We start from the raw sequence: 13,323 nt of genomic DNA, 5'->3' as shown, positions 1-13,323 counted from the left end.
TATCTTTGATGGATTGTGAAGTTTAAATAAAAATCATTACATTTTAGCACTACAAAGCACTTTAAGCAATTTCTTTAACTTCTCAGTACATCATTTCCTCTCTATAAAATGGGTCAATAAATATCTTGCTTCATAGTGTTATTACAAGGTTCCTTGAGATAATACATGTAAATGACTTAGCCATGTGCCTGAAATGGAATAAAGACTTAGTTATTAACAAATATTATGGGGGCCAGCACTGTGGCGCAGCGGGTTAATGACCTGGCCTGAGGCGCCGGCATCCCATATGGGCACCAGTTCAAGGCCCGGCTGCTCCACTTCTGATCCAGCTCTCTGCTGTGGCCTGGGAAAGCAGTGGAACATGGCCCAAGGCCTTGGGCCCCTGTACCCATATGGGAGACCCAGAAGAAGCTCCTAGATCCTGGCTTTGGATTGACGTAGCTCTGGCAATTGCAGCCTATTGGAGAGTAAACCATCAGGTGAAGGACTTCTCTCTCTTTCTCTCTCTCTCTGCCTCTCCTCTGTGTAACTCTGACTTTCAAATAAATAAATCCTTTAAAAAAATTAACAAATATTATGATTATGATTTAAAGTACTTGTCCTATTTTTCAAATGAGGAACTGTAGACATGCTATGGTATACACCTGTTTGGATGCAGTATACGACTGTTTGGATGTCTGCTCATCATGGCTCCTTCAGAAACTGGCCTCCACCAACAGGGATGAGTTCATCCACACATAACAAACTGGACATCTAAAAGAAACTGGACCGATACTGTGCACAAGTTACTGGTGAGACTGTCTCACCAGGCACGTGCAAAGAGTTTCAAAGCCAGCTGCAGAGAGAGAAGGAATTGAGCACAAATAGCACATTAGGGCCTTGCAGAAGACAGAGAGTACCTGCCTTGTTTCCTAATTCCATTTTCTGTATGTGTTGCTCATAAACTACACTTCCTATTCTGGGACTATAGGAATTATCTGAGAAAAAAAAAAAAAACAACAAATTGCCTATTTGTATTTAAGCTGTTTTGTACCAGTGTCATTCACTTAACAACCAAAAGACTTTTAATTGTAATACACTGAACTATTGGGTACACCTCATATCATAGAGCTAATTACTAGATAACGTAGAATGCTTTTGTGACATTAAAGAGAGAGCAGGGTCTTTGAGATCAAACCTTAAGTTTGAGTCCTGTTTCTACTGGCTACCACCATCCTTCGAGGTGATAGAATGACCATACCAACTAGATGATCGTTTCTGTGACTGATGAATACATCTCTGAATGAGTCTTTTTTGTAATATGTTGAATCAGTTCTCATGACAGAAGATTGCTTAGACTACCAATTAAGATTGGTCTTTCCAGCTTTTAGAATATATGATGGAGTTTGGAGATGATAATTTGAAGGAGTTTTGAGCACACACCTATATCATCCTATTAGTTTTTTAGTGTAACCAATTATTTTTTAGATTTATTTACTTACTTACTTACTTACTTATTTCAAAGGCAGAGTTACAGAGAGGCAGAGCCAGTTTACTTTGCTAACTTTCTTCACCTTCTGAAAGTCTTCATTTTCTCCTAGGTGGTCTATAAAAGCTCTGTTTTGTCTAATATACCAGATTCTGTGATCCAAACGTCCCTACTGAATTGCACAATCATTTCTATCTTGATCACGTCTTAAGGAAAAACATCAAGTCGCCATGAAAGGGAAAGTGGGAAGAACACGTAGAGGAATGGGAGAAGGGATAGTCTTCCATTGATTGAGGAGATGGTAGATTCCAGCATTTAGTTTTTCATTCTAAGAGTAAAAAAAATAGTTTAAAAATAGACCCATCCATTTTTAATCAGAAAGAGAGAATTATATGGGAGTTAACGGTTCAGATCTGGAGCCTGATAACTTACATGAGAATCTCAACTCTGTCATATACCTGCTATGTGACCTGGGACAAGTTATTGAGCCCCTCCCTGCATCCTGGTCCTCTTGTGTAAAATGAGAACTAAATACAAAAACTACCTTACAGTGTTTTGAGGATTACTTGAGTTATTATACATTAAATACCTAAAAATGTTCATAGCACAATGTAAGTATTCTATTAATTCAGCTTTTTGATGTACTTCATACATTTCCATGAATGAGTGCTCATGTTACTAGGGTACTTGTTAGTTTTATCCTCATTTTAGTGGTCAAGAAGTGCAGTTGCCTTACCCAATGATGGAGTCATGTACATATACCAGGACTGGGTTCAGGCAGTAATGAACTCTCCATAACTGTCCTATTCTTTTCCATCTTATTTCCAGAAAGCATTCATAGTAATTATTCCCTCTTCCTTTAGAGTTTTGAGAAGTCTTGGGAAAATACACAAAGGCATCAGAGAGGGAGCAAAGAATAGTTACATAAGTTATATTAATGTTGATTAGCATTTGGCTTTGAGGACTTTGTCCCTGAGTTGAACTTCCCTGCCCAAGTTCAGGCCAGCCCTATGTCTGAGGGAGCTAAGTTCTTGGAGGATGGAGAAATTTGTATTTTCCTGAAAAGGGGAACATTGAAGTTATCCCATGTACTTTCAGTTCCCATTTCTTTTTTTCTTTTTTTTCTTTTTTTTTTTTTTTTTACAGGTAGAGTTAGACAGTGAGAGAGACAGAGAGAAAGGTCTCCCTTCCGCTGGTTTACCCACCAAATGACCACTATGGCTGGAGCTACACAGATCCAAAGCCAGGAGCCAAGTACTTCTTCCTGGTCTCCTACACGGGTGCAGGCGCCCAAGCACTTGGGCCATCCTCCACTGCCTTCCCTGGCCACAGCAGAGAGTTGGACTAGAAGAGGAGCAGCCAGGACTAGAACCTGGCACCCATATGGGATGCCGGCACCGCAGGCGGAGGATTAGCCAAGTGAGCTGCAGCGCCAGCCCCAAGTTCCGATTTTTTAAACATCATCAACCAAATAGCCTTTTCTGCTTTAGAATAGATGGGAAACTGGTATTTAGGTACAATGGGTTAAGCCACCACCTGTGACACAAACATCCCTTATGAGCACCAATTTGAGTTCTGGATGCTCCACTTCCAATCCAGCTTCCTGCTAATGCAACTGGGAAAGCAGCAGAGGATGGCCCAAGTGCTTGGAACCCTTCCACCCACTTGAGATACCTGGATGGAGTTCCATGCTCCTTGCTTCTGCCTGGCTCAGCTCTGGCCATTGCAGCAGCCATTTCAGGAGTGAGCCAGCAGATGGAAGATTTCTCTCTCTCTCTCTCTCTCTCTCTCTCTCTCTCTCTCTCTGCCTTTCAAGCAAATAAAATAAATCTTCAAAAAGAAAGAAAGAAAAAGACGGGGACAAGAGCAGAAAATGTTGCTCCAACACTATTTTTCCCAAAAAGTCCAATGGAACTTCTGTTTCCTGTCTGGGGAGACCAGAAGTGAGATACTATAAAGAGCTTTCCAAGCCGGCACCGCGGCTCACTAGGCTAATCCTCCGCCTAGCGGCGCCGGCACACCAAGTTCTAGTCCCGGTTGGGGTGCCGGATTCTGTCCCGGTTGCCCCTCTTCCAGGCCAGCTCTCTGCTGTGGCCAGGGAGTGCAGTGGAGGATGGCCCAGGTGCTTGGGCCCTGCACCCCATGGGAGACCAGGAAAAAGCACCTGGCTCCTGGCTGCTGCCATCGGATCAGCGCGGTGCGCCGGCCGCGGCGGCCATTGGAGGGTGAACCAACGGCAAAGGAAGACCTTTCTCTCTGTCTCTCTCTCTCTCACTGTCCACTCTGCCTGTCAAAAAAAAAAAAAAAGAGTTTTCCTCTCGCTTTGGCTGTGGTTTGGGTTTGGTTTGAATGTGTCCTGAAGGCCTCGTGTGTTGGAAACGTGCTACTCAGTGCAGTGATATTGGGAGGTGGTGGAACCTAGAGCAAGGTGGTCAGGTCGCTGTGGACACTTCCTTTGGAAGAGATTAAGGTCATCTTTGTGGGAGCATGGCTAGTTTCATTAGAGGGTCGCTATAAACAGAGCAAAGCTGACCTTTCCCCACCCTCTCTGGCTCCCTATCAGGCTGGATGATCTCTTCCTGTTGCTCATGCTGCCACCAGGATGCCAGCCTCTGAGATGCGACACAGCCAGAATCACCCTTCCAGGGCCAGCACCATGCTATCTGGACTGTCAGTCTTCAACACTGTGAGCTAAATAAGCTTCTCTTCTGTAGACATTACCAAGCCCCACACATTTTATTATGCCAGTGGACAACAGACTCATACATTTTCTGCAATTCTGTCATGTGGGAAGTTCTGCCCTTGGTCATATGCCTAAATTAGGCTTGGGGTGGGGGGGTAAAAGAACAAGTGACTTATGGTACTTAACATGGACCAGTGAGAAATGGGAATGAATGGAGGTCAATTTCACTCTCTTACAAATAGAGTGATTGCTGCTCTTCCCATGGGGAGGAGTCATGAGAGAGGGGAGAAAGAACAGGTAAGTGTCTTCCACTGCTATTTCCTCCTAACCAGGGGGTGGAAGTTCAATCCCTTGTATTAGTCAATCTTTGGTCATTATAACTTAAATACTTGAGAGAAGCTAACCTACAAAGGAAAAGGTTCACTTTTACTCACGATTTTAGAGGTTCACAGTCTGAGACTGGGCAGTCCCATTGCTCTGGTGTCTTATGAGGGCCGTGGATAGCAGGGCACATACAGAGGGAGGAACTCATGGTAACCCAGGAGACAGTGACAGACACAGAGTACACCTGTCTGTGTGGTCTCTCTATAGAAAGCCATTGTAATTAGGTCATAGGGCTCCACCCTCCCAACTTAATCCAATCCAAAGACTTTCCAAAAGTTCTACCTTCAGATGCCCTAACTGGATCAAGCCGCCACCCTCTTCAGTACTATTAACTTATGACTTGCGGGGTTAAACATCTATATACCTTGGAAAGCCAAATATTATTCAAACCACAGCACCTCTTCATAGAAAGGTGAGCAATGGAGTAAAAGTGACTCCCCTAACATACATTGTGATATGAACTATCCCCTATCATTTTTTAAACTACAATTTTATTACAAATTTATTACAAACTTAAAGGGGAAAGCTACACATGGTAGTCCTTGCAGCTAATTGTTGAGATCTTTTCTTCTGTAAGAATTACTGTGGCCTGTTTACTATGCCTATTTTCTCCAAGCTCAGTAGAAGATGTGGGAAGGAAACCCACATTATTTTTAAGACATTTATTTATTTATTTGAAAGGCAGAGTAATAGGAAGAGAGGGAGAGAGGAAGAGATGGGGAGAAGGGAGAAGAGAGAAGAGGGAAAAAAATCCTCCATTGGCTGGTTCATTTCCCCAAGTCCACAACAGCTGGTACTGGAACCAGCCCTCTGATATGCAATGCTGCTGTCACAGCAGTGAATTAACCTGTTGTGTCACGTCACTGACCAAAACCCATCTTTAATTTGTCCAAGGCCGTAGTTCTGTGGCATTTGAACTATTAGTTGTACAGAAAAAGTAGTCTGTTCTGTGAGATGATTAGAGGCTGTTAATTATTAACAAGGTCATAATTCAATGCATTCCTTTCCCTTCCCCATGCTCAATATCGTCAGTTTAAGTAACTGGCAACTAGGTTCCAGTTTAGTGCTCATTTCCGTTTGCTTCACTAAAACACTGTCTTGAGGGCAATAAGTAATCCAGTCCCAGAAAAAGTCAAATCCAAAAATTACCAGGTGCTTCTCCCTCAACATTCCCTTTATCTCAGCCCCATACCCAAACACACACACACACACACACACACGCACACACATCCACACACATGACTGTGGTAAAAGCTGGAAGAGTGGAAGGAAGAGAGAGAGAGATCTAGCTGTATCAGGACATCCTTGAAGCATGGAAGGAGGTATGGTTAAGATCCAATCTCTTGTTCAAAGTATCAGTCAAATACATTTTAAGACCTGGCACCCAGGCAAACTTCCATGAGATTACAGTCAAACTAACCCATGCCTCATGGGGGCTCAGGCCAGATGTGAATGCAACAGTCCAGGAGTGAGGCAATTATATCCAAGAACCATGTGACAGAGCTTTCCCCAAATGGACTTACTTTAGGAAAACATTTGGGTGTTTATAGGATTTCAGCTCTGCTTTCTGGAGAGTTTCCATCTCTACAAAACTGACATATACACACATGAACATACATGGATTATTTTAAATGGGCCCAGCACATATAATTTCATTAAATCATCTTATTTGTTAGAAATGGAAGAAATTGACGATATGATATCAAAATTTTGGCAGTTGAAATAGTCACATGGAATGCTATATGGAAGCTGGAGCCCATATGTGAGTATCAATAACCTGAGTTGGGAAACTCAGAGCTGTGAGTAACCTTTGCATGATTTTATAATGCAGAGGTAGATGGTGTTTCTGGCTGGAGAATGTCTATCAGGAAACAACTGGGCCCTTTGGAGCTATGCTTCCTTCCTCCTTTGAATTCCCCGTCCAGCAATTCTAAGGGGTAGAAACATATTACAAAGGAGAGATGTTGGGCTTGCAAGGCTGGCATGAGAGCATTTTAAACTTATAGATCCTTCTCAGCTGGTCAGTAGTTTCTAATCCTCTTTTGAGTGTTATAGGAGTTGTTTTACAGTTCAACCTCACTCCAAGTAGTTCTAACATCTAGAATTTGTCATCAAATGAGGTGTTTCTGACAAGTAGCCTGTAGAATAGACTCCTCTGTTGCATTTTATTTTGAGCTGCCTCTTGTGCACATAAGAAAATGGTCTCTGGGGTCGGTGCTGTGCTGCAGCAGGTTAAGCCTCCATCTGCAATACCAATATCCCAAATGGGTGACAGTTTGAGACTCTGTTGCTCCACTTCTGAACCAGCTCCCTACTGATGTGCCTGGGAAAGTAGTAAAGAAGGCACAAATGCTAGGGCTCTGCACCCATGTGGGAGACCCAGAAGAGGCTCCAAGCTCCTGGCTTCAGCCTGGCCCAGCCCCAGCCATCGCAGCCATTTGAGGAGTAAACCAGCAGATGAAAGACCTTTCTCTCTCTTTCTCTTTCTCTCTCTCTCTCTCTCCTCCTATCCCTCCTCCTCCTCTACCATCTGTAACTCTGCCTTTGAAATATATAAAAAAAAAAATCTTTAAAAAAGAAAATGGCCTCTGGCTTTGAGAAACCACTTAAATGAATATGTTGATTTAAATAAAAGTGCCCTGCTTTATGTAAATAAAAATCCATAAAGAATCTCAAACTTTGGTATTCTTTCTCTTGCAGCTTTCTGGAATAAAAGTTAAATTTGAGAGAAGGTTCAATGGTCTCCAATGTGATTTTCTGAAACATATAGATAACAGTCTACCAATTCAAACACAGATATAAATTAAAAATAAAATAAGTGGGAAATGGAGTGACTGAATCTACCCACTGAGCAATTACTTCTTGAAGGAGCTTTACAAAATTTATTGATGTATGGAGAAATGGCAGAGCCAAGTCCTGGACTTTTACAACTGATGATAAATAATTATATTGGCTGTAAAGCATCTTATTAAAAAACAAGATGAAAATATCTGTGTTGAACCATGGAGAACGTGCAGAGTGTTACCATGACCACCATCAGGCACGAACAGTCCTGAACTGTCATGTGTTCAGCAATGGATATAAACAGCAGCTGAACTTGGAGGGACCTTCACCACAGATTTCTTCAGGAATGACAAGCAGCTAGAATTTTAGTTTCAACCTAGGATTTAAGGGTCCAGCATTTCATAATGCTAACTATTCAGTGGACCAAAGTGTTAAGAAAGCTTAAATCTAAGTTGTGCTAATACCATAACCACCAGTCATCTGTGGCTCTTTTAACTCTGAACTAATTAAATACAACTAAAAATTCAGTTCCTCGGTCCAAGTAACCACATTCCAAGTGCTTGATACCCACGTTTGACTCATGCGCGCCTTCACTGGCTCACAGAGAAGTGAACTTTTTCATTACCAGAGAGTTTCTGGGCCCACATCCATCTGGGAGAAAAACAGGAAGTAGGTTCATGCTGACTCTTCAGAAAACATGTCTGTTGTGTGTCCCTTATCTGCACAAGGTACACCACATGATAGGGAGATCCTAGCCCAATATGTACATTCTGAAAAACAATAAAATACTCAGCACCCCTGTAGATGACTAAAAATTGAAAAACTACTATAAATTCATAACTCATGCTTCTTGGAAACAGTATGTCAATCACTCTCTGATGTACAAGCAACCACAGATGTTTACTAAACTGTGGTTTATAACACAGACGTTATTACCATTGAAACACAACTATGCTTCTCATTCCGGTGCTACGTGATGAAGAAAGCACACTGCACATCTATCTTTGATTTGAAGCAACTTCTTATGATGACATTAAACCTGCCAGCAGTTATTCATAATGCAGTCAGACAGGTCCACTTTTGTAAGAGAATGGTCTTTTACTCTTTCCTGAATGTTTAGAATATAGAAGCACTTCAAAAGTTCACAGAACCAGCGGGTGCAAGAGCTTGCTCTCTGTCTCTCCCTTTCTTTAACTCTACCTCTCAAATAAGTGAATAAAATCTTTCAAAAATGTTTATTTTGGTGGGGAAAAAAGTTGAAATCCATATATAGGAGGTGCATTCAAAAAGTTCATTGGAAAAGTGTAAAATGAAAAAAACTGCGTGATTTCAAATCTTTTCATTCTATTTTCCATGACTGTTTTGAAGACACTTTACACAGATGATAGTATACATAGACAGATGCATCATAGGTAGGTAGATGATACAGATATAGATGATAGATATATAGATGATAGATATATCTATAATATATATTAGCTAGATAGATGACATAACAAATTAAACAGTATTAAAACATATGACTCTTTTCCATTAGCGCTGTTTTCAATTCATTTTTTAAAGATTTATTTATTTATTTGAAAGACAGAGTTACAAAGAGGCAGAGGCAGAAAGAAAGAGGCAGAGAGAGAGAGAGGTCTACCATCCGTTGGTTCATTCCCCATCTAGCCGAAACAGCCGGAGCTGGACAGATCTGAAGCCAGGAGTCAGGAGCTTCTTTCAGGTCTTCACGTAGGTGCAGGAGCCCAAGCACTTGGGCCATCTTCTACTGCCTTCCCAGGCCATCAGCAGGGAGCAGAATCTGAAGTCGAGCAGCAGGGACTCAAGCTGGCACCCACATGGGATGTGGGCACCACAGTGGGAGGTTTAAACCACTACGCCACAGCGTCAGTCCCTCAATTCATGTTTATGACAATTTTTCAGTATTTCTATGAGCAAATGACATAACAAATCAAAGACATTATTTAAAACCACATAATATATTGTACCAGAAAATAACATTACATACTGGAATATTTAAACTTATATTGTATTTTCATATCTTATAAAAAAGGTGAAGTGTTCCCTTAAGTTTCTCATCAGTCTACTTTTCTTTGAAATAGATGGTTATTAAGATAAGTAATAAACACTTGAAAATAACTAAGTTCTAATGGTAGCTATTTTTCAGGGACTGGCTGGCACATCTGGTTAAGCTGACATTAGCAAGGCCAGCATCCCGTATCAGAGTGGTGGTTCAAGACCTGGCTACTCTACTTCATATTTAGCTTCCTGCTAATGTGCATGAAAAGGCAGCAGAAAATGCCCACGTACTTGGGGCCCTGCCACCGTGGGGGAAGCAAGCATGGAGTTCCTGCTCCCAGCTTCAGCCTGGCCCAGCCCTAGCCAGTGCAGCCATTTAGGGAGTGAACCAGTGGATGAAAAATTCACTCTCTCTCTTGATCTCTCTCTCATTCTGTGTGAGTGTGTGTGTGTGTGTGTGTCCCTCTCTGTTCTCTATTGCTCTGCCTTTCAAACAAACAAGAACCACAGAAAGGTAGCTATTGTCAAGGTTACAATAGAACGTTGTGAGTACAAATTAGACAGAAGCAGCCACTTCTCCAGGTGATACTGCGTGTTTGCCCAGAAAAGCCACACTTCTAGAGGCAGAATCTTCAATCTCTATAGTGCATAGAATATACGTCCCTCCAGTGTAGAGAGTAAAGCCACCGCCTGCAGTGTCAGCATCCCATCCCGATTCAAGTCCCCGCTGCTCCACCTTCAATCCAGCTCTCAGCTATGGCCTGGGAAAGCAGAGGGAAGATGGCCCAAGTCCTTGGGCCCCTACACCCATCTAGGAGACCTGGAAGTAACTCCTGGCTCCTGGCTTTGGATAGGCCCAGCTCTGCACATTGCAGCCATTGAGGAATGAACCAGTAGATGGAAGACCTCTCTCTCTCTCTCTCTCTCTCTCTTTTGCTCTCACTCTCTCTCTCTCTCTCTTTCTCTCTGCCTCTTCTGCCTCTGCTGTTCTGTAGCTCTGCCTTTCAAATAATAAATAAATCTTTAAAAAAATATATGTGCCTTACAAATGTCCCCTAACACCTTTAAAGTTTCTTTGGTAACATTCAATGTACAAAAATGCATTTTCATTTCACATAATTACACATGGGTATATAAAGGTTTAGGTTTGTGAATCATTCACAAATCTATGTGAGAAACAAGCAAATGAGTAAACGAGAGCCTTCTAAAAAGGGCAGAGTTGTAAATTCTTCCTTTGAAATTCTTCCATGGCTCAGAATGAATCACTGTGATTTCCTTTCTCTAGAGTTTGTCTCTCATTGAACGCAGGAAGAGCTCTCATTCCGTTACCTTCCTCTCATGTGTAGTGTGTACACACAGGCATGCCTTTGTGGGCACTCACACACATACATACATATGTACAGAGAGTGTTTCTCCAAATATCCTCCACCCACTCCCCAAATCTACATTAAATCCCTGTAGTCTCTTGATGCACCTGCATTCTGATTTTCTGGCTAGGAAAGGGAGAGTGGAAACTTTTGGAAGTTATCTAACTCCTCTTAAATCAGCCAGGTAAATGAGTTACACATGGCTTTTAGTGTTCACGGGAACTCCCAAATAACACAGTGAGAAACAATAATACACGGAAATACCTCAAGAGCCCACTGTTGATTCCTGTGCTGTGAATCTTGAGGTTGTGAAAATACTCTGTGCACCATAAAATACCCCATAACTTTTAGTTATTATTGGTTTCTATGTACTGGATCTATCAATGTACTCTAAATTCCTAATACCCAAACCTAATAAAATTTCCTCATTTTCTAATTGTGAATAAGAGTGTTCATGACACTCCTTAATGTTACAGATGTTACATACATAGTAGAAACAGAAATCATAAAATTCTTATACCTTAATCTTAGTTTTGAATAATAATAGTGATAATAATATATATCATGTATTGAGCAATATACAATACAAATTTATTTCACAACACCATGTTCAATCTTTACAGTAATGGAAAAGAGATCTGCAGAAACTGAGAAACGTTTTCAAAATCCAGGAATTAATAAAAGTTACATTGGAGCCCAGATTCTTCTGAATTCAAGCCAGTAGGATAGCCGTAAGATTTAGAAGCTGACTCTATCAGAGCTTATAACACATGATAGCAACTCACATGTCTGATGCCATACTGTGAGGAATTGTTATTCTCATTTTATACATATCAAAAACAAGGCTCAAAGATAAAATAAGTTTTCTAAATTTATATGGAAAATTATAATGTTCTTCCTGTTTGTTTTTTGATTCTTTATTTCATAATTATTTCATTATTCTCATTTTTGTTTACTCATCCCATAAATATTTACTGAGGTCTTCTGGGCACTTGATAAGGGCTGGGAATGTAACACAAACCAGAAAATCTTGGTGCTTGCTTGCAAAGAGCTCCCGTCTGGTTGGCTCAACCTGTGATGCAGCAGCAAAGCACAGTGACAGCACAGGGTGCCAAGAAAGCCAGCAGGTGTCCTGACTCTCCCAGAAATTCCCACTCCATAGTATGGAGAGAAACAATCAATGACCTCTCTGCTTGATCCAATAGGTAGTAGAGATGGTTGCTGCTGCATTAGGTTGAGCATTAGAATACAATTATCCACCTGCTAGAAAGCTGGGCTCACTGCCAGGAACCAGCCAGAAAATTCAGGGACTGTTTCCTGGCGTCTGAGACTAACAGTTCCACGGCAGCTGGTCATGAAGTCACTAAACATTTGTGGACCTTGTACAATATGCCCGGCACTGGGGAGGTAAGCTCTCATGACAGACCTTGGGGACACTGCCATGCAAGTAAATACTAGTAAGGTGATATATGCACCATGCATAGATGCTCAGGGAATCAGATTCTCCCAACCCATGTCCCCTAAGGATTCATCCAGATTCAGAATAAGTAAGCCCCATCCATTACAAATGTTGTCCAGTTTGAGAGAATCAAATTAAGACTCTTGTAACCAGAATGAGGAGACACCTCAATTTTCCCAAGTCAATTAACCTCGGCATAACTAAAAATTAAAAAAAGTGAAACAACAACAAAAAAACCCTTCACTGTCGAAAGTTATCTCATTTGCTTAATAAAATATAAAACCAGCCATTTTGTGACAAGTAGAAGTTAATAACTTGCTTTGCTTTCATACACAGGGAATGACTTAATTATGCAACCTCCCCCTTTATAAGGATGAAGAAACTGCCATTTTAGAGACCTGAGTTACTTGCCTATGGACAACATTAATATTTAGCAGCAGCACTGGAATTAACTCACAAGTCTGTCTAGCGTCTCATGGCAGCACACGGAGTAATTTTGACAAAAAGGACAAAGCTTAGGGTCTTTGTATCTTTGCAAGGATTTGAGGAGAAGCTGAGGCTATTGTGGTCTTGCTGAGAGGGGAAGCAATCAGAGCCTGTATTGGGAATGGGGAGATAGGAGGGCTACATATTGAGCCCATGAAAAGATTCATATATCTCGGGGCGGGGGGCGTCCATCATTCCCCTGTCTAGGCTGAGCTGTCATTGACCACTGCCTTAGTTTTCACACTGAATGACCACAGCACATGCAAGGGTCCCCCGATGGGCTGTCTGCCGGCAGAGGGTTGCATCCTGAGCTGACCTATAAGCCCTTTGGGTACCACACTCCCTTCAGAGAGAGTCTTTGTGTCTTCACAAGTTTCCTTTTTAACTTCTTCCATATGAAGCCTTAATGTAGTGCCTAAGGGATAGGAAAAGAGAACTTCTCACCAGTGAAATGGGACTTTTATGGTCTGTGAAAAATTGCGTCTCTTTTGTTGGTCCCTTTATTTACCTCTGCAGTACTATAAACTGAAGCAGGAAATTGTACGTTCAGATTAGGAAACATTGTAGACAATAAAGCTACAGATTTTCATGGGAATTTGCACCAGTAACTCAGGCTTTCCTATCCTCCATAAAATGGATTTAATTAGTTTATCTGCTAATAAAAATAGTTTAT

The sequence above is a fragment of the Oryctolagus cuniculus genome, chromosome 8, assembly GCF_964237555.1.
Source record: "Oryctolagus cuniculus chromosome 8, mOryCun1.1, whole genome shotgun sequence".
NCBI lineage: Eukaryota > Metazoa > Chordata > Mammalia > Lagomorpha > Leporidae > Oryctolagus > Oryctolagus cuniculus.
This window is presented reverse-complemented; position numbering follows the sequence as displayed.